The sequence below is a fragment of the Echinops telfairi genome, unplaced genomic scaffold (genome assembly GCF_000313985.2).
Source record: "Echinops telfairi isolate 266 unplaced genomic scaffold, ASM31398v2 ScPeMD7_3533;HRSCAF=4204_1, whole genome shotgun sequence".
NCBI classification, from domain to species: Eukaryota; Metazoa; Chordata; class Mammalia; order Afrosoricida; family Tenrecidae; genus Echinops; species Echinops telfairi.
Genome location: NW_022107432.1, coordinates 12,461,416 through 12,481,919, shown reverse-complemented (window position 1 = coordinate 12,481,919; position 20,504 = coordinate 12,461,416). Strand labels below are relative to the sequence as shown.

The following is a 20,504-nucleotide window of genomic DNA, read 5'->3' as shown; positions in this document are numbered from 1 at the left end:
AAAAAATAATTTGTAAATTATCAAGGGTTCATGAGGGAGGGAGGGAGGGAAGGAGGGGGAGGGAGGGGAAAATGAGCTGATACCAAGGGCTCAAGTAAAAAGAAAATGCTTTGAAAACGATGATGGCAACAAATGTACAAATGTGATTGAGACAATGGATGGATGTATGCATTGTGCTAAGAGTTGTTCGAGGCCCGAATAAAATGATTTAAAAGAAAAAGAAAGTACATCCTGCCTATCAGATATTTACATTACGATTCATAACAGTAGCAGAATTTACAGTTATGAAGTAGCAACGAAAATTTATGGTAAAGGGTCACCACAACATCAGGAACTGTATTAAAGGGATGCAGCATTAGGAAGGTTGGGAACCACTGTTCTAATGGGATTCTCTTCAGAGCAGTTGGTAGTGGTAGCCGGGCACTATCTAGTTATTCTGGTCTCGGGGTGGTGGAGACTGATGTTTGTATGGTCCAATAGTCCTTTGGGCTCATTATTTATGTGTGTCTTCCTCTGGCTAGGATTTTTACTGAAGCAAATTGTCAGGCCTCGCCCTCTTATAGTCACCAGGTAGAAGCCCTGGTGGCATAGTGGTTATGCATTAGGCTGTTAGCCACATGGTCAGTGGTTTGAAATCACCCAGCCGCTCCACTGGAAGAGATGAGGCTCTCTATTCCCATAAATAGTTACAATCTTGGAAACTCACAGGGGCAGTTCTACCTGTCCTCTTTCGTCACAAGGAGTCATGATCTACTTGATGGCATATGAGCAGTGAGGTCGGTTCAAACCGACAAACCTTCATGATGAACTCCTTTCCATCACAGCACCAGGGCTCTTTCCAATATCCTTCAATAGCTGTTCCCATTTGACTTAGTATAAAAAGGAGCTCTGGTGTCATGGAAGCATTAGACTGCAAATTGCAAGGTCAGTGGTTCAAACCCACCAGTCACTTCGAGGAAGAAAGATCAGGCTTCATACTCCTGCCAAGATTTGCAGCCTCAGAAACACCATATAGAGTGGCTATGAGTTAGAATCAACTTGATGGCAGTGAGCTTGGGCTTTGGTATAAACTCTCAAATCTTTACCATGGCATAACAAGCTGTATGAGAGGGGTTTCACTTGACCTGCCGTGTTCATGATTCACCACAATCTAGACTGACTCTCAACCCTGGGATAGCACTGGTTACCGCATTGTTTCCCAGAGACTGAACTCCACACCCCAGGCCTTGTGCATATGCTGACCCTTTGCCTGGTCACAGCACTGCTTGGTCCCTATCTTCCCCCAGCTGACGTGTTTAGAACTCTGCTGAAAGTTGGCTCATCTGAGAAGCTTCCCTTCGAAATAAGACCATGCCATGCGATGTTTTACTTTCTTCCCCCAGCACCTACCCAAGCTTGTAATATATCATTATTTGTGTGATTTTCTCTTTTTCCTACCTTCCCTGCCAACTAAAGCTTAGAACAATTTGTACATTTATGTGCACAATGATCTGTATCAATGTCTGTTGGCCCTATGTGTTTTCAAGTTCCACATGGACATACTTTTGCTTTTTATGATATCTAATGCCTAGTGTTACAGTTGTGTCCTCTTGCTATACTTGTTCCATCTGTATGCTGAGCAAATCAACAGAGAAACTGGATTATATGAAGAAGATTATGACATCAGGATTGGAGGAAGGCTGATTGACAACCTGGGATATGTAGATGACACAACCTTGTTTGCTGAAAGTGAGGAGAACTTGAAGCACTTGCCAGTGAAGATCAGGACCGTAGCCTTCAGTACGATTACAACCCAATGTAAGGAACACCATAATCCTCACAAATGGACCAATAGGTGACGTCATGATAAATGGAGAAAAGGTTGAAGTTGTCAAGGATTTTGTCTTACTTGGATCCACAATCAATTCTCATGGAAGCAGCAGTTCAGAGATCAATTGGTGCATTGCTTTGGGTAAATCTGCTTCACAAGACCCCTTTAGCTTATTGAAGAACAGGGATGTCACTTTGAAGACTAAGGTGTGCCGGACCCAAGCCATGGTGTTCTCCATGGAAGTTGCACCCCGAGGGAAGAAGACTGGAGAAGATCGATGCATGTCAAGTGTGGTGCTGGAGAAGAATATGAGAAGTAGCATGGACTGCTGAAAGAACAGACTGACCTGTGCTGAAAGAAGTAAGACTGGAGCGCTCCCTGGAGGCAAGGTTGACAAGACTTCGGATTGCATACTTTGGGCGTGTTGTCAGGAGAGACTGGTCCCTGGAGAAGACACGATGTGTGAAATACGGTGGGAGCTGGGGAAAAAGAAGAAAGCCCTCGCTGAGATGGATGGGCACGGTGACTGCATGAATGGGCTCAGGCACAGGAACAATGGTGAGGGTGGCGCAGGGCTATGCAGTGTTCCCTTCAGTTGTGCATGGGGTTGCTATGGCGTGGAGCCAGGTCAATGACACCTATCTACAATGCTTACTTAGCAAGCACATTATCAGAGCTTATTGTTGAATTAATGTTCCAGATCAGAGACAGGACCCACTAAGTCTAGGATACATGCTTATGGGGAGGAATGGGAAATAGGCCGAGTAAGGTGGGTTGGAGGCAAATCATGGGGCCAAAGAGGCACTTCTGCCCTATCTGTTACACCTGTGCTGTTGAATCTGGAAGCCACTTACTATTCGTGGCTACTGCGGTCTTGACTCAATGTGGCTAATGTGATTGAGGATCTGAATTTAAAATTCCATTTAATTTTAATTAATTTAAATGTTTCAGTGTAGGTTTAAGGATCCCTGATGGCATAATGGATCTGCACTTGTTAAACCAGATGGCTAGCTGTTCCACCCCACCCAGAAGGAAAGATCTAATCTGCTCCCATCTAGGAAACTCAACAGAACTCCCAATCTCTGCCAGCGAGTCAATTCTGACTTGTAGTCTACAGGACAGAGTAGAACTGCCTGGGTGTGTTTCGAGACTGCGCTTGAAATCCCCACCTAATCCACTTCCGTAACCCTGCTCCAAGACGAAGTATAAACGCTACGCCGTTTGGGTCCCAGATCTTCCAGCAAACTCGTTCCTCTGGATCACCGGCTAATACATTTTGCCTCTTTCAAGGTCTCCAAGAGGGCCACCTGGTCATTCTCGAGTCACGGCTTTGCTGTTACCTTCGCTTCTGGGGTTACCAGTTCCAGAGCATTTCCAGACTGAAATCATCCGAAGGGAAAGTGTTTCTGTTCAGAACAAAGGCGGGCTTTTCAGTGTTCCATTCAGGCAAAATGCAAAGCCAAAGGGAGCGGTGCACCAGCTTCGCCAAGAGTGGGGTTTCCAGGTGATGCCAAATGGCAAGAAAAGCCTGGGGTCCTGAGTGGCTTACTGCAAGGGAAGGGGATCTTACACAGATAGCTTGCTGTCACATTGCTTCTCGCCAAACAAAATGGCCTTCATTGACTAACGGGACCTTTCTTGAGATGGTTGGGATACTTTCAAAATATGATCCAGTGCTGAAAGATGCACTGAGATAAAAGCAGAGCATGTGCACACTTGCACCAAAAACTCGAAATGAGTTGATAAGTGTTCTGGAAAAATGTGAAGGAGAAGTTTGTCATGGACGTAAGGTCTGCTGGTACTTTGGCATCGTGTTTGACAGCACACCTGGCATAGGGCATCCTGACTGGATGTCTGAAGTGATTGCTATTTCTTGTTAGGGTTGTAGCGTGGGTTCCGACTCATAGCAACCCTTTGCAAAACAGAGTGAAGCAATGCCCGATCCTGCGCCATCCTCACAATGATTCCTAACCTGGAGCCCATTGTTGTGGTCACTGTTGTCAGTCTCTCTCTTTGGGCGTTTCCCAGTTTTTTTCACTGCCCTTTCTACCTTACCAAGCACGGTGTTCTTTTCCAGTTACTGATCTCTCCTAAAAGCATGTCCAAAGTATATGCGATGATGATGTCTCACCCTTCTGCCTTCTAAGGCTGTCCCTCTTCCAAGACAGATTTCTTTGTTCTTTTGGCAGCCCATGGCACTTCGAATATTCTTTGCCGGCACTATAGTTCATATGCATCAGCTCCTCTCTGGTCTTTCTGAGTCTTGTCCAACTTTCACATGCATATAAGGCAACTGAAAGCAAGGTGGCTTGAGCCGAGAGCCGTTTATTCCTTCAAGTCCTTCCTCTCCAACCTTTAACAAGATCTTGTGCAGATCGGAAGTGAATAGATGTGTAAAAAAAAATCAACCAAAGAAAAGTCACAGTGAAAGCACTCTTTCCGTGTACAGAGTTGGATAAGGCGCCGCTATGGCTGGAGTACACCGAAGTGTACAAGCCATTCTTAAGGACAAGGACAAGATAGGTGTTTTGAATGCATGTTAGGGTCATTTGCTTGAAGCATGCTGTCAACTTTCTTTTGCTGAAAATGTATTGTGTGTGATTTTTCTTGGAACTCTCGAGACAAGGTTTTCTTTCTTTGCGTCTTCCATCCAACGACAGACATGTTAATTGCCGATAGTGGAATGACAGTGGAAAGGCAATCCACAACACACTGGCACGCACATCATGCTGCAGTTAAGCCAGGTAAAGGAAAGCTTCTATGTTTGTGATGGTGGTTGAAGGTCTTTATGATCCATGTGAAAATCTGGACACAACAGGAGCAGCACTAGCTCTTGTGCCTGCCCTCTGTGATTTTACTTTGCTGTGCTTCCTATAGGTGTACTTCTGATGTGCTTCAGGAAATGAATCTTACACAGCAGTACATGCAGATGAAGGGCTTAACTCGCAACACGGTGGTGACAGAGCAGGAGGCACAAAGACTTTCTGCAAGAGGCGTGCAGTCATGGGAGTGCAGCATGAAATTGAACAAGACTTTTAAAATCAGACACATACAGGACTGCAAAACAGAAAAGAGTCAGGCTCAAGAAGGGATGGAGAGCAGGGAAGGGGTGCCAGACTCATTCTGAGAAGAAAATAAGAGGGAAATGTTTGAGTGCATCGATCACTTTCATTCTGAACTCCAGAGCCCATCAAGAGCCATCAAGAAAGCAGCAGCCTTGTTTGAAGCTGAGCAAAGAGTCTCATATCTGCCCCTTAAAAAAAAGCGCTAAGGGCATCCATTCTAAACTTAACCACTTTCTATAAAAGGGTATCTGAGAGCGTGCTTTTAATAGAAATAACAAGGCTGAGAGGGCATCCCAAAGCAGCAGAAATTGATCTGGAAGAAGCCCAAGACTGGGCACTGGTACACATTTTGAGTCATAGCTGCTTGAGACTTTGTAGACTATCTCCCAACCCTTTCATTAAGCCTAAAATTATTTCTCATCATCACTGTGTCCCCGGCTTCTGGTGAGAGGAGCTTTTCAAAGCTGAAACGTATAAAGAACTATTTGTGATCTACCACGGGACCAGAAGAAGCCCTGGTGGTGTGGTTGGGTTCCTATTGGACGGCTAACCTCAATGGCAGCGGATCAAAACCACCACCTGCTCTGTGAGAGAAAGACGAGGCTCTCTACTCTCTTAAAGACTTACAGCCTCGTGTGGGTTGGAGTTGGGTGGTGGCAGTGGGTTTGAGTGGATGGAACCATTAAGGTTTTCAGATCTGGCAATGCTATCAGTTGAAAGCGAGGGATTAAAAGTCATCCCTTTTGATGAAGTGATTCACAAGTTCACAGCTTTGATCGCCCAAAAGGAAAGTTTTAAACGAATTGAGGTGTTCACTAAGGCCCAATACGCTGGTAGATTTGTTTAGCTCTTGTGGTATTATTTCATTTATGAACATATTTCCATATGCACCTTTCTAAAACTTATACTTTACTTGGGTCATCCTTGATTCTGCAGTTCCAATATATTAATGTAGTTCATGTAATTTATAAACTTGAATGTGAAAATGAACATGATTTTGATGTAGCTCTTAAACATTTTTACCTCACATTCTATTTTTTTCCTCATCGAATTTTCACCCTACCCACATGCAACTATGTAAATGTAAATACATTTAGACTGTGTATGTGTGATACTACCATTCAAAGGTGTGATTTTCATTCATGTCTATATCCTTACTATTGCCATTATATCCAGTGATAGAAAGGAATTATTATTTATGCGTAACAGTACAAAAAGCATTCCTAGAGCTTCTCTGTGGTCTGGTCTGCTTGAGAGGAGGTCTATGGGGGAAGAGACCCGTGAGCTACAGCACAGGGTGATCACAACTCTAATGATGCCACTGAGTGTTCATGCTCTCTGAAGTCTCTACACAATATCCAACACATGAGCTGCTTCAACTGAGTACATAGAGAAATACCTTTATAGTAGATATCCCGCAAAAGTACATGGGAGACGGTCTTTAGTCCCTATCTGGTGGTGAGTAGGTTAGGCGAGATGATCAAAGTCGTTTTTTCCTTGTCCAAGGATCTAGCTTCTACACAGTCATGCATTTGGTGTCTGCTTTTTAAGCTTTAGTCAATTAAATCTCCCAAGTTGCCACATTTTTTTTAATATCCATGAAATGACTAGTCTACAGCAGATACTTAAGCCTTTAGAATTTGTTGCAAATTTCTAAATCTGGCCCAAACTACTGAATCAGAAATGGTTAGAATCCTGCTGAAAGACTGCCTTTTTAATACCAGTAAGTTCCAGTTGTACCTCAAAAGTGTTCACTCTGGGGCTATTCTGCTCAGAACAGAAATGGCATCATATTCCACTTTGGTAGATAATATGCAGTGACCATCTTTGTGAACATATTTTGCCCTTTGGATCGTTTTCTTTTTTAATTTTAATTTTATTTTATTGGGGGCTCTCATAGTTTTTTATCACAATCCATACATATATCTTTTTCACAACATTTTCTTTCTACTTGAGCCCCTAGCATCAGATCCTCATTTTCACCCCCATCCTTCCCCCACCCTCCTTGGATAGTTTTCTTAATGACTTATTTTGCTATGTCATATTTCTTTCTAAATGCAATGAACCAAAAGGGTGCAGGATTTTTATGGAATTTCCTTTTTTTAAACCCTTCTTTCCCCTTTTTATTCACTGCCATCAAGTCGATGCAGCTCACGGGGACCCCATAGGAAAGGGTAGAGCTGTCCCTGTGACTCTGAGACTAACTCTTTATGGGACGGGCACACCAAGCCCTGAGGATGACACCCCTGCATGGAGCTGCTAAAGGGAGGAGGACTGTAGGGCCTTAGACATGATGTCCCCTCACTGCGACAGAGGACAATACTGAGGACACTGTCAGAGAGTGAGTCTGGTCTAATCCGCTCCCCCACCCCCACCCCCGCCACACACAACACACACACACTGGGGCGAACCAAGAAGGGAACATCACAGATCAAGATAGTCATAAAGGTCAGCTGGCTAATCTGAAATAATGTATGCTTTTGCGTTTGTTTGTTTTTCCCCTCTTTTTATTCAATCTTTTGTTTTCTTATTGTTTTGTCTCCGTTATTGTTGTTTTGCCTATCTGTATCAGATAGGCATGCAAGCTTGAGGAGACAGCAATGGAACCAACAGTCCCAGAGGGACTGGGGGAGAAGGAGGCAAGGGAAGGGAGCGGTGAGCAAACACTGCCACAGACAGGGGAACAACTAGGGAATTAAAAGCAACAACAAGGAGGACATAGAGAGCCCGGTGGTGTTGGAGGATCAGCAATCTAATTGAGAGGAAGTACTAAGAGACAGAAGAAGGGTGATTGTGATGGTGGGGCAGGAGGAAGGTAAAAGGAAACAGAGGAAAAATCTAGGAAGCAAAGCTATGGATAGAGGTATAAATGTAGGTGTGCACTTATGTAAATATATTAATGCATAAAATAGAGGTATTGACCTATATACATATATTTATATAGCAATACATTGAGGAAGACAGACCTTGGGCCTCTGCTCAAGCCCTCCCTCAATGCAAGAATACTTTGTTCTGACCTGTCCCACAGGTCATCAAACAACGTGGATACCTGAAAAAGGGACTGGAAATAAAGAGGGGCAAGAGACGCGAGAAATGGAGGCAAGACAGGAGTCTGATCAAGCCTCGTTTATTGAGCAGAAAGGCAGAGGCTTAAATACCCAATGGTGGGTGGGTAACATTACATCATATGCTAATAAAGTGTAACAGGTAGTATCCAATAATCATGCAGCTACCAAATATGGAAGAAATGGCAGGCATCAGTCCTCAAACAGGTCCGCATGCAAATGAGGTGCACTTGGATGCCTGGCAGAGGTGTCCAATGAGCATGGCAGCTGCCTGCCACCGAGCACCAATCATCACAAAGGCCAAACTCAGGCAGGACAATAGGCCAGGGAACATCCGGGAATGGGAAGCTTAAAGACAGCGGACGGCGCAGGCCATGGGCTGAGAGACGCATGGGCTGAGGGACGTGCAGACTCCCACATGTCCCCCTTTTCTGTATAATAGCGAGCACAAAGTATTCGTGCAATGAAGTTTGGAATATCCTTTAGGGGACTGCGTCTGTCTTAGGTTGTCAGGTCACTGATTCATCCTTACCCGTCATGGGTCTCGAGGAATGCCTTTAATTACATTCTGGCAAAACAGGGCCTGTCTTAGGTTGGTATGAACAGTGCCTGATCTTACCCGTCACTGACTGTCCAGCCCAGCTCACAAAGGAAGGGGGTCTTATCACTCAGGCGAGTTGGGGAGTGGGCCACCCTTGTCTAACATTTCCAAACGATGGTAATGCACTTGAATAGGCTTCGCTAGAACAGCTTCAATTTGCTGTTTTAAAAATGCCATGAGTTTGTTAAATATCACAGGCCCTAATGAAATGAGTAATAGTAATATTATGAGAGGGCCCAGTCCACTATCTTAAAGTCTGTATGATTTAACAATATCTTAGGCCGTTTTCCTCGACAAGTTTATACCAATTATTGCACTTCAGGATCTACATTAGGGAGTGGGCAAATAGATAACAGGGTAGAAGCGGCCTCGGAAATATTACCGACCTTCCCCCCAAAGCCTCTTACAGAAATAAGAACCGTAGTTGCTGCAAAAGAAGAATGATTATACCTCACTCCCCAAACCTCATGTGAATAAGATAAACAATGAGAATCATATTTTGGGAAAATAGGGAATCCCCTCACCCCCAAGCTATAATTATTAATATTCCTGTCTTCTTCTTCAGCAAAAGGAAAAGGGAACATTTTTAAACTCTATCAGAAACTTTTTAGTGCGGGACTTCTTAGCCATCTCTCCGTTTCAGAAGTCACGTTGACAACCACTCAGCTCCGGAATCTGTGGAGATAAGAGCAAACCCTCGACCCCATTGTAAAATCTCTCCTTCTATGGTTCTATAAACTATTGGTTCTGGAGGGGAGCACTTTCTTTTAGGCTTAGGAAAAGGAGATAGGGTTGCAGAGTCCTCCAGCGCCTGTCACTGATTTTAGCAGACAGAGCACTTTCCACCAATCATAGCACCAGCTATAACCTCTGCAAACAACTCAGCTTGTTATGCAGTTCCGTGGATCCCTGCACAAGCTCTGATATGAGAAAAGTTATTATTCCTGGATTGGGAGGCAGCTCCTCCCCATGTTTTGGCCTTGAGAAAGTGAAAGTAGCTTCGGACAATGAAGCAGCTAAAGGACTGTTAGCAGAATGACATTTAAGCATTTGTTTTAGCAATTCTCATAAAATTCAGATTTCCAGAGCAAATGGTCTCCCCCAGCGAGGACGGCCCTCACCAACACATTCCAATCCCCTGGGGTGAGCCATTGTTCAGCCAAAGAATCCAAGAAGGCTAAACTGTATGGAGAGGTAGCCCCATACTGAGAAACAGCCTCCCCCCCCCTCCCCCCCTTAGGCGGAGACTTTCTAAGATCGATCTTAGAACTGACTTTTAATATTTCTTCCATCTGGGCAATGGTTTCGTCGACCTGGGAATCCTGTAGTCTACTTCCAATAATTTCCTTAATGAGCTTGTAATAAGAATATGCCATCACAGGGACTTTTTCGGGACCAAAAACCTTATAATAATCTTATAGATAATCTCCTATCCTGTTCCAGGTACGGGCATCAACCGTGCCTTGCTGAGGGAACCAGGGACATGTGTCTTTTATGAAATCAAAAAATCTAAATAAATCTTTGGCTTTAACCTTAATTCCCCGCATCTTTAAAGCATCACGCAACTGTCCCACGAATATCTGATGCTGACTCAATTCTTGACCCATAGTTCAGGCAACACTTACCCACTTAATCGTCACCACAGGCTACAACGACGGTGTAGGGGCATTTGATGAGTCCACCGGCTGGTCCTTGATGATTTGCCTGTTTCCTCAGGGGGTTCCCTCGTTTTCAGGGTGCGTTGAGCGAGGATCACCTCAAGGCTTTCCAGGCGACAAAGGCACAGGGGCTGGATGTTACAGCTAAGTGTTACAGCACAGTGTTTATGGCAGAGTGCTACAGCACAGTGTTACAGCTCAGTGTCACAGCAGGGTGTTACAGCTCAGTGTCACAGCAGGGTGTTACAGCCAGATGCCAGCGGCGCAGGAACTGAGGCTTCTAAACTCGCTCGTGCCCCACGTTGGGGCGCCAAAATGACCCATCCCGCAGGTCATCAAACAACGTGGATACCTGAAAAAGGGACTGGGAATGAAGAGGGGCAAGAGACGCGAGAAATGGAGGCAAGACAGGAGTCTGATCAAGCCTCGTTTATTGAGCAGAAGGCAGAGGCTTAAATACCCAATGGTGGGTGGGTAACAGTACATCATATGCTAATAAAGTGTAACAGGTAGTATCCAGTAATCACGCAGCTACCAAATATGGAAGAAATGGCAGGCATCGGTCCTCAAACAGGTCCGCATGCAAATGAGGTGTGCTTGGACGGTCCGCATGCAAATGAGGTGCACTTGGATGCCTGGCGGAGGTGTCCAATGAGCATGGCAGCTACCTGCCACCGAGCACCAATCATCACAAAGGCCAAACTCAGGCAGGACAATAGGCCAGGGAACATCCGGGAATGGGAAGCTTAAAGACACCGGACAGCGCAGGCCATGGGCTGAGGGACGTGCAGACGCCCACATTGTTCTGACAACCTGGCATTCTGTGATGATCACCCTCCCGACACGATCACTATAGACAAAATGGGTGCATAAACATGTGAAGAAAGCTGATGGTACCCGGCTACCAAAAGATGTAGCGTCTGGGGTCTTAAAGGCTTGAAGATAAACAAGCGGCCATCTAGCAGAGAAGCAACAAGCCCACTTGGAAGAAGCACACCAGCCTGTGTGATCATGAGGTGTCGATGGGACAAGGTAATAGGCATCAGAAGACCCAAAACAACAACAAAGCATTGTTGAGAAAAAGGGGGATTGGAGCAGAGACCCCAAACCCATCTGTAGACAATGGGATATCCTCTCACAGAAGGGTCACAAGGAAAGGATGAGTGAACCAGGGTGCAGCATAGCAGCAGTATAACACCGATGAAACACACAATATTCCTTGATATTTCTTGAGGCTTCCTCACCACCCTCCCCTACTATCATGACCCCAGTCCTGCCTTTCACTGCGGACTAGTCCAGATAAGAGCTCAGGACACACAGAATCCAAGTCAGATACCCGCCCCCCAACAGAAATGGAAGTAGCAATACCAGGAGGGTAGGGGGGAAGGTCGGGGAAAGAGGCGAGGAAGGTGAAACCTATCACAATGATTGATGTATAACTCCCCCACCCCCACCCCAGGAGGACGAACAACAGAAACCTGAGTGAAGGGAGACAGTAGTTGGTGTAAGATATGAAAATAATAATTTATAATTTATCAAGGGATCATGAGGGTGGGAGGGGGAGGAGGCACAAAAAAAGAGGAGTTGATATCAAAGGCTCAAATAGGCAATGTTTAGAAAACGATGATGGCAACATATGTACAAATATGCGTGTTACAATTGACGTATGGATTTTTATAAGAACCGTAAGAGCCCCCAATAAAATGATCTTTAAAAAAGAAAGAAAGAACATATTATCTTTCTCCCGAGAAGTAGCTGGCGGTTTCTAACTGCCGACCTTGCAGTTAGCACCCCAATATATAGCGTCTCCCCTTATTAGCAAATAGTTCCAACGATAGTAAACTCCATTTTAGCTCCATTTTAAATTCTCTGTGTGGGACAGCCAGAAGTTTTAATGTAGACGTAGTGAACAGAAATGAACATTCTTGCATGCGCTACTTGTTTGACTAGGTTGGAGAAGATGGAGGTGTGTGGTAAGTCTATAGTAAGTCATGAAGTCCAGTGAAAACAGTGTTAGCCAAAACTAGTTAATACTGGTTAGTGAATGCTCTTTTTGCTGAGAAATTTCATTATCTCCATTGGTGTTGTTCAACCCTGTGTTGTCGGTATAATTATCCCCATTGTATTTATGAGGAAAGCAAGGCTCCAGGTTGCTAAGCAACTTGCTTCAAGCAGCTGTTCTGAGTGTAGAGCTTTTCTGCCCCTTCTGTTCTGTGTTGCCTCACGTCATATTAAGATCTATTTATTCGGTATCTTTTCTTAAAGCCTAGAAAATGTTTCTTCTTCTTTTCTTTCTTTAAATGTTTCTTCTTTGTCTCTCATTTTATTTTCAGTATTAAACAGGACACAATTGGTTAGTTCAATTAAAACTCAAACAAACAGGCCATAAATGACCATTAGTTGCAAGGCATCAGGTCAGACATAGTCAGGATACGAAGGTGAGAGCACACAGCCCGGGCCTCTAGGAACTTTCCTTTGGAAAATGCCATCTGCTGATATCATTGTCACAGAATGTGTGAGGCCAGAAGGACGGCTGGCTTTCGCGCTGACTTCTCCCTGTGCTCCCGAGGACAGGGCCCCTTACTGCGCTAAATTCTGAGCGGTTCCAAACCGTCCCTCCATCCCCACCTCTTTGACTGGGCGGTGGGCTCTGTATCTTGTTTCCTAGTGCTGCTGTTACCCAAATACCACAAGTGGGTGTCTGAATAACGGAGCTGGATTTTCTCAGAGATCTGGATGCTGACAGTATGCCAGGGTCTCCATAATGTAAGGTGACCAGATTTAAAGCAGGACACCATTGACTGGGGGGGTGAGGGGGGACTCGATTAAAAATTTGTTCTATATGGACCAAATAGACCGTTCCCTAGCTTGTCGTGCATTCTTTCCAAAAATCGGGACTTTTTTAAAACGCCAAAAATCGGGACTGTCCCACCAATAGGGGGACGTCTGGTCACCTTACCATAGTGTGAATTCCTTCCTTGTTATTCCTGGTGTTCCTTGGTTCTGTGGAAGTCCTGAGCTTGTCAATCCTTACCTGGCATCTGTCTCTCCACTGGCGTATCTCTGTCTATTCAGGTCTTTTTATAACCCAGAAGTAATTAGGTTTAGGACACACCCTGCACGGATGTGGTCACATTAATATAACGAAAGAAAAACCCTATTTTGAAACAGGATCGCACACAGATATAAAAGTGAAAAAATTCAACACATAATTTTGCCAGGGCCTGGCTTTCCCCAGGGTTTACACACTGCCAGGTACAGAATGGGCACTTATCAAATGTGTCTTGCCTTGAAATTCTTCTGTGTTCAATATGTCCCCCATTCAATGGGTATTTACTGAGTTTCTACTATGGGGCAGGCACTGTTCTAGATACTTGAGATATTAGAGTACAAAACAGAGTATAAGCCCTCTGCCCTGTAAAAGTCAAAGTACAGAATCACTTCTTCACTTTCCAGGTGTCTGACACTGATAGAAAGGAGCCATCGTAGTGTACAGGTGATGCCTTGGGCTGCTGACTGCAAGGTGAGCAGTTTGAAAGCACTGGGTGCACTTTGGGAGAACGATAGGGCTTTTTACTCCTGTAAAGAGTTACAGTCTCAGAAACTAACAGGGGCAGTTCTACCCTTCGACCTATAGAGTCACTATGACAATGATAGGACGTCTGGCTTACAGATAGTGTTAAGATCATCCCTGCTTCCAGCTTGAGTTCTATTAAAGTCTTACTGCTTGAAGAAATTGATGAGTTTCCATAGCTGAAGATTTTTTTCAAAGCTATGTATTAGATTTTTTTTTTACAAAACAACCTTAGCACCTTCAAAGTGCTCTCTATTACATTTAATACATTTGTCAAATCTGCAATACCATTTTTGAAAACTTAAAAAAAATCATTTTATTAGGTACCTCTTTTTACTTCTGTATGCTAAGCTCGACTGGGTAGATCTGAGCTTCATAGAGACCTTTTGGAATTGGAGGGGAACTGCCTAGCTGGCGTTAGAGTGATGAAAGTGGGTAAGCGGTTGGAAACTGTTGGCAGACTGCAGGCTTATGGAGCTGATGACTGGGAGATGTGGCCAGGGGGTTGCCTTGGGCCCAGAGTAGAGGGCCTTGCAAGACACCTATTAGAGATTGAGTAACCAGGTATGTGCTCAGGTTTCTGCTTGTGTGTTTCTTAAAGAGTTTTACTGGCGTACACCTCACACATAGCATTTCTCTGTTCACTTGGAGGATCATCATAGGGTTGTGCAATCATCACCACATTCAAGTTCCGAACATTTTCTTCTCATACACATTGTTGTTAGCTCTGCATTCCCCCACAAACCTTCCCTGCCAGGTCTCTAGGTAATTATTAATCTCACTCCTGTCTCTGGAGATTTACTTATCCGGGATTTCCATACAGAAATCCATACACAAACAAGCAGGAAAGAGAAAAATGCCCAAACAACTAGCTAAAACAGAGAAAAACCTCAATAGAAAAGAAAGCAGAAAATAATAAAAGTTTAAAGTGGATGAAAAAGGAGTTGACAGGATAAGGTATTGCATTTTAACTAACTGCATCTCCCACTGCCACGTCTCTGTCAGTTTGTCGTACTGTGGTGGCTTGTGTGTTGCTGTGATGCTGGGAGCTATGTCACTGCTATTTTAAATGCCATCAGGGTCACCCAAAGTGAACAGGTTTCAACAGAGCTTCCAGACTAAGAACAGACAACAAAAAATTAAATTGGGTGCTTACTTAAGAGGAAGTGGCCTCTAAAAACCTTATACACAGCTTTGAAGTTTGTTAGATCCCGAGGGCCTACTGAGCGGAAGCAGACCCTTGTCAGAGAGAGTGCCAGAGGACGGGTGCTTTGGGTCCGAGGGCACGCACACAAGGACTGAGGGGGAGCCGGAGCTGCCTTCTCAGAGTGCAGCCGACCGTGGTGACTTGAGTGAGCCTGTAAAGGCTGTGGGAGTGGAGTCTTCAGGAGCTTCTTGTGCTGAAGGACGTGACTCAAGGGGAAACAGCCGCAACAATCGTCTATTGACTGGATCTTGAAATGTGCCGAGTTTGAATCTAGGAAAACTGAACATTCTCAGAAATGAAATGGAACCCACACAATTAATATTCTAGAGTTAGTGAGGTGGCATGAACCGGGATTGACTATTGTGAGTCAGAAAATCGTATGGTTTATTATGCCGGAACGACAGAGTGAGGAGAACAGTTGTCACATCCATTGTCAGACGGACATTTCAAAATCTGGCGTGGTCTAGAATGCACTCTGTGACAGGACACTATAGAGCTATTTGCATGCAACGAAGTCCAATCAACACACTATCATTCAAACGAATGCACCAATCACAAAAGCCAGCGATGAAGAAATTGAAGAATTCTACCAACACCTTCAGTCTGAAATCGATCAAATGTACAAGCAAGATACCTTGATACTTATTGGTGATTGGAATGCAAAAGTGGGAAGCAAAGAGGAAGAAACAGTAGTTGGAAAATATGAATTTGGTGATAGAAATGAGTTGAAGTTCACATGATAGAATTTTGCAAGAAAAGACTTGTTCATAGCAAATAGCGTTTTCCAGCAAAACAACACACATGAACTTCTCCAGATGGAGTACACAGAAGTCAACCTGACTATATCTGTGGGAAGAGGCGATGGAGAAGCTTAATATCCTCATCTAAGTAGGTGCAGGTTAAAGGTGAAACTATTAAAACAAGTCCCAGAGAGTCAAAAGACAACCTCTGAGTCCATGCTACCTGAATTTTGAGAACATCTCCAGAACAGATTTCAACCCTAATGACAGAGCCCTGATGGGCTGTGTGAGCACATCGTGTCTGAAGAAAGTTAAAGGTCACGGAAAGATGAAAAAGAAAGAAAAGATCAGCATAGATGTCAGAAGAGAGTCTGCAACTTGCTCTTAATTGTAGCGCAGTTAAAGCTAATGGAAGAGATGATGAAGTCAAAGAGTTGAATAGAAAAATGTCAAGGGCAGCTCGAGAAGACAAGTAGATACTATAATGAAATCTGCACAGACCTGGAGTTAGAAAACCAAAGAGGAAGAGCACACTCAGTGTTTATTACACTGAAGAAATTAAAGCCTTGAGTTGTAATATTGAAAGATTCTGTGGGAAAAGTATTGAATGATACAGGAAGCATTAATACAGTAGTTGAGGCCTTGTAGACTAGCTAAGGGCTCTTTAAACTTCCCTTCAATAAACTAATTCTGTAAGTTCAAAAAAAAAAAAAGAACTAGTTCACATTCCACTATTTCAGGAGGTAGTATATGAACAAAAACCAATGGTCCTGGAAGGCAGAATTTCAAGTTTCACTGAAAGCATTAGCCAAAAGCAAGGCTTCAGGAATAAATGGACTACCCACTGAAATGTTCAATAAGCTGATAAACTGCAGTTGGTATAAGACATGGAAAAAATTTTTAAATAAATTATCAAGGGTTCATGACGGAGGAAGGGTGGGGAGGGGGAAATGAGGAAATGATATCAAGGGCTCAAGTAGAAAGAAAATGTTTTGAAAATGATGATGGCAACATATGTACAAATGTGCTTTGACTCAATGGATGGATGGATGGATTGTGAAAAGAGTTGTAAGAGCCCCCAATAAAATGATTTATATGTGTATGTGTGTGTGTGTGTGTGTGTGTATAAGCCAGTGGAAGCAGTTACTTGTTTATGCCAGGAAAATTGGAAGTTAGCTACTTGGCTAACTGACTGGATGAGAAGAAGAAAGAAGAGGGACCCAACAGAATGCTCAAATTAGAGACAAATAGAATTAATATCACATGCACGTAAAATTTTGTCGAAGATCATCCAAAAAAGATTACAGTAGCACATTGACAGGGAACTGTTAGAAATTCAGGTTAGATTCAGAAGAGGATGTGGAACAAGGGATATCATTGCTGATGTCAGATGGATCTTGGCTTGAAGCAGAGAACATCAGAAAGATGTTGACTTGTGTTTTATTGACTGTGTCAAGGAATGCCATGGTGTGAATCATAACAAACAGTGGTGAATCTTTAAAAGAATGGGAATTCCAGAACGAGTCATTGTGTTTCTGCACAAAATCTACGTGGATCAAGAGGCAGTTGTGGAACAGAAGAAGGGCATGCTGCATAGTTTAAATCAGGAAAGGTTGTGTGCTCGCACCATATTTATTCAATCTGTATGCTGAGCAGGTCACCACAGAAGTTGGATTATATGAAGAAAAATGTGGTATTAAGATTGGAGGAAGGCTTATTAACAATCTGTGAGATGCAGCAGACACAATCTTGCCGGCTGAAAGTGAGGCGAGCTTGAAGTACTCACCAATGAAGATAAAGGATTATAGCCTTCGGTAACAACTCAATGGATAAATATTTTTTCATTTTAGAAAATGTCTTCCAATTTATAAAACTTAGATCTACTAGCCTAAATTTGTAAAAGTAGAGAATCAGCAAAAAGAAGAACCAGCTTAATGAGATGGATTCACGTCGTGGATACAACAGTCACAACAGTCGGTTGAAACATACTATTGTGAGGCTAACCCAAGATGGGCACATATTGTTCCTTTAAAGGAGTCACATCATTGTGAGCCAGAAGCAACTGGAAAGCACCAAACAGCAACTACATCAGCAGAAAGGTCTTACCTTTTATTAAATCCCAAACCATGGACTCAGAACAACTCTGTATAGAAGCTTGAAGTCTTCACAGGAGGGGTAGATGGATTTGAACCACCAAACTTGAGGTGAGCAGTCACCTGATAACAACACCAGGGCTCACTTTTACTGCTCAGCCTTAAATTACTGTGATTGTAAATCTCTTCAGGTCTTTATGATTTCTGAAACCCTTTTCCAAGTATCTTCTTTGATTTGTCGGTATTAAATATATTTCCCTCAGCATACTGAAAGCTGTTTAAGGCCAGATCTGTTGTATTCATTTTAGAATGATCTTTAACACTTCACAAATGATCTGTGTTGAGTTGAATTGAACATAATTACTTGATATAAATTATATGAGTTATGCTGTCCTAGATAATTAGTAGAAAATTTCCCAAACGGTGTTATTTTTCTTTATCAAACTGTGTTATATCACTCACACCCATCAATTAAAAGCCTGCTCACTGCCTTGCATTTTTATTATTTAATTTCATCACTAACCTTCCAGACACTTCTCAATAACCCTCAGAAAATTCTCCCATCAGGCACCAAGTTCTGTCACTGCTGCTTCTTTAGTATCGCTTTCCCTCTTTCCTTTCTATTGCTCTGCTAGGGTTCATCGTTTCATTATTAGCTCTGTGTAAAATCCTCCATTTGATGCATCCTTCACACACCTGTCAGGGTAACCATCTTAAACACAGGTAAGATCTCGTTTGCTTTCTTCCTCAAAAACCTCAGCATATGTGAAAGTTTTGTCTTATCACTAATCACCATTGTTCGTGCCAATAATGGCCAGTCCCTTAAGAGTTTAATCTGTACAAATCAACATTTCATGTATAGCATTCTGAAGCCGGCCTGTACTTGTATGATTTCCTTTTCTCAACAATGTTTTCATTTCTATACCATGGACCAAATTAATGACACTATTAATAGAATTACCTTATGCCCCAAGGCATAAAATGATAATGATGTCTCTAAAGTGAACCAGAGACCTACACAAACCATAGATAGATTAATTCAAGCTCCAATTTAAGAACACTTGGTGCTTTTTACATGGTCCTACTCAATGCTTGCCCTCATGAAGAGATCATGGAAGATATGGGTGCTATAGCTAAGTAGGGTAACGGAACCAGATAGTGTCGCCCTCTGATCAGATGCGCTCCCCCCCACCCCTCAAGAAGGCACTTCAGAGGACAGCACTGAAGCTACAGCTCAGGGAGAGGGGAGCATCTGATCAGAGCACACAGGAGCAAACAAAGAGGGAAGGAGAGAGAGTGAAACACACCCTGGCCCTCCAATATTCCTGTTCAGAGCAGCCAATGTACAGAGAGGACCATAGGGCTAGCCCCGCCATGAGACAAGACGTCCCTCACTGACCCACAGCACTACATGGGACAACACTGGAGGCACAGTGCAGAAATTGTGCCCAATCTGACCCCACCACACCAGGGCGAAACACTAAGGGTGTGCAACAGAGCAGCAAGGGGAGAAAAGCACTGGGGTCTCTGGGGAATACCAAAAGTGGACATTGGGGTCAGGGCATGGCACCCATCAGACTCGACCAGAAAATACTCCTAAAGGTCAACAAACAGACCTGGAACTATTTTTAGGCTTTTCTTTTTTTGTCGATAGTTTTGTTGTTATTGATTTGTTTTTGTTTTGCCTTGTTTTTGTGCTTATTATTGTCTCTACATGTCTATCCAGGGGAGAAAACAGGACCAATAGTTGGGGGTGTGACATGGGAGAGGCGGAGGTAGGGGAAAGGAAAGGGGGTATCAACAAATCCAGGGACAAGGGAACAGCAAGTGATCTAAAATCGATGGCGAGGAGGGCATAGGATGCCTGGTGGGGCTTGTAGGGCAGTGTAGCCAAGAGGAATTACTGAAACCCGAATGAATGCTGAACATGATAGTGAGACAAGAGGAAAGTAAAAGGAAATGGAGGAAAGAACTAAGAGGCAAAGGACATTTACAGAGGTCTAAATATAGGCATGTACATATGTAAATATATTTATATATAATGATAGGGAAATAAATCTATGTACATATATTTCCATATTAAATATTAAGGTAGCAGACAGACATTGGGACTCTACTAGTACTCCCTCAATGCAAGAACACTTTGTTCTAATAATCCGGCATTCTGTGAAGCTCACCTTCCATACACAATCGCTGAAGACAAGACAAAGCAGGTACATAAGCAAATGTGGTGAAGAAAGCTGATGGTGCCCGACTACCAAAAGACATAGCGTCTGGGTTCTTAAAGGCTTGAAGGTAAACAATCGGCCATCTAGCTGAGACGCAACAAAGCCCACATAAAAGAAGCAGACCAGCCTATGTGATCATAAGGTGTTGATGGGATCAAGTATTAGGCATCAAAGACCCAGAACAAAAAATCGTGTCAATGTGAATGAGAGGGAGGGTAGAATGGAGACTCAAAGCCCATCTGTAGACAATTGGATAGCCCCTTACAGAGAGGTCACAAGGAAGAGATTAGCCAGTCAGGGTGCAGTATAGCACCGACAAAACCTACAACTTTCTTCTAATTCTTTAATGCTCCCTCTCCCCCATTATCTATAGACAGATCTATTAGAACAATGAAACTAGTGTAATACACTTGACTTTGAATAATCAGCCATTTGAGATCAAACGGGCAACATTGACATTCAG

General features: G+C 43.4%; 1 long non-coding RNA gene across 1 annotated transcript; it reads right to left on the bottom strand.

The window, feature by feature from the left end:
- Positions 1 to 8,372: 8,372 nt before the first annotated feature.
- On the bottom strand, positions 8,373 to 10,557 carry LOC123522251. Its single transcript, XR_006680526.1, has 2 exons — positions 10,167 to 10,557; positions 8,373 to 9,216 (listed from the first exon to the last, which is right to left on the bottom strand). It is a non-coding gene; the product is annotated as an uncharacterized LOC123522251 (long non-coding RNA).
- Positions 10,558 to 20,504: the final 9,947 nt, after the last annotated feature.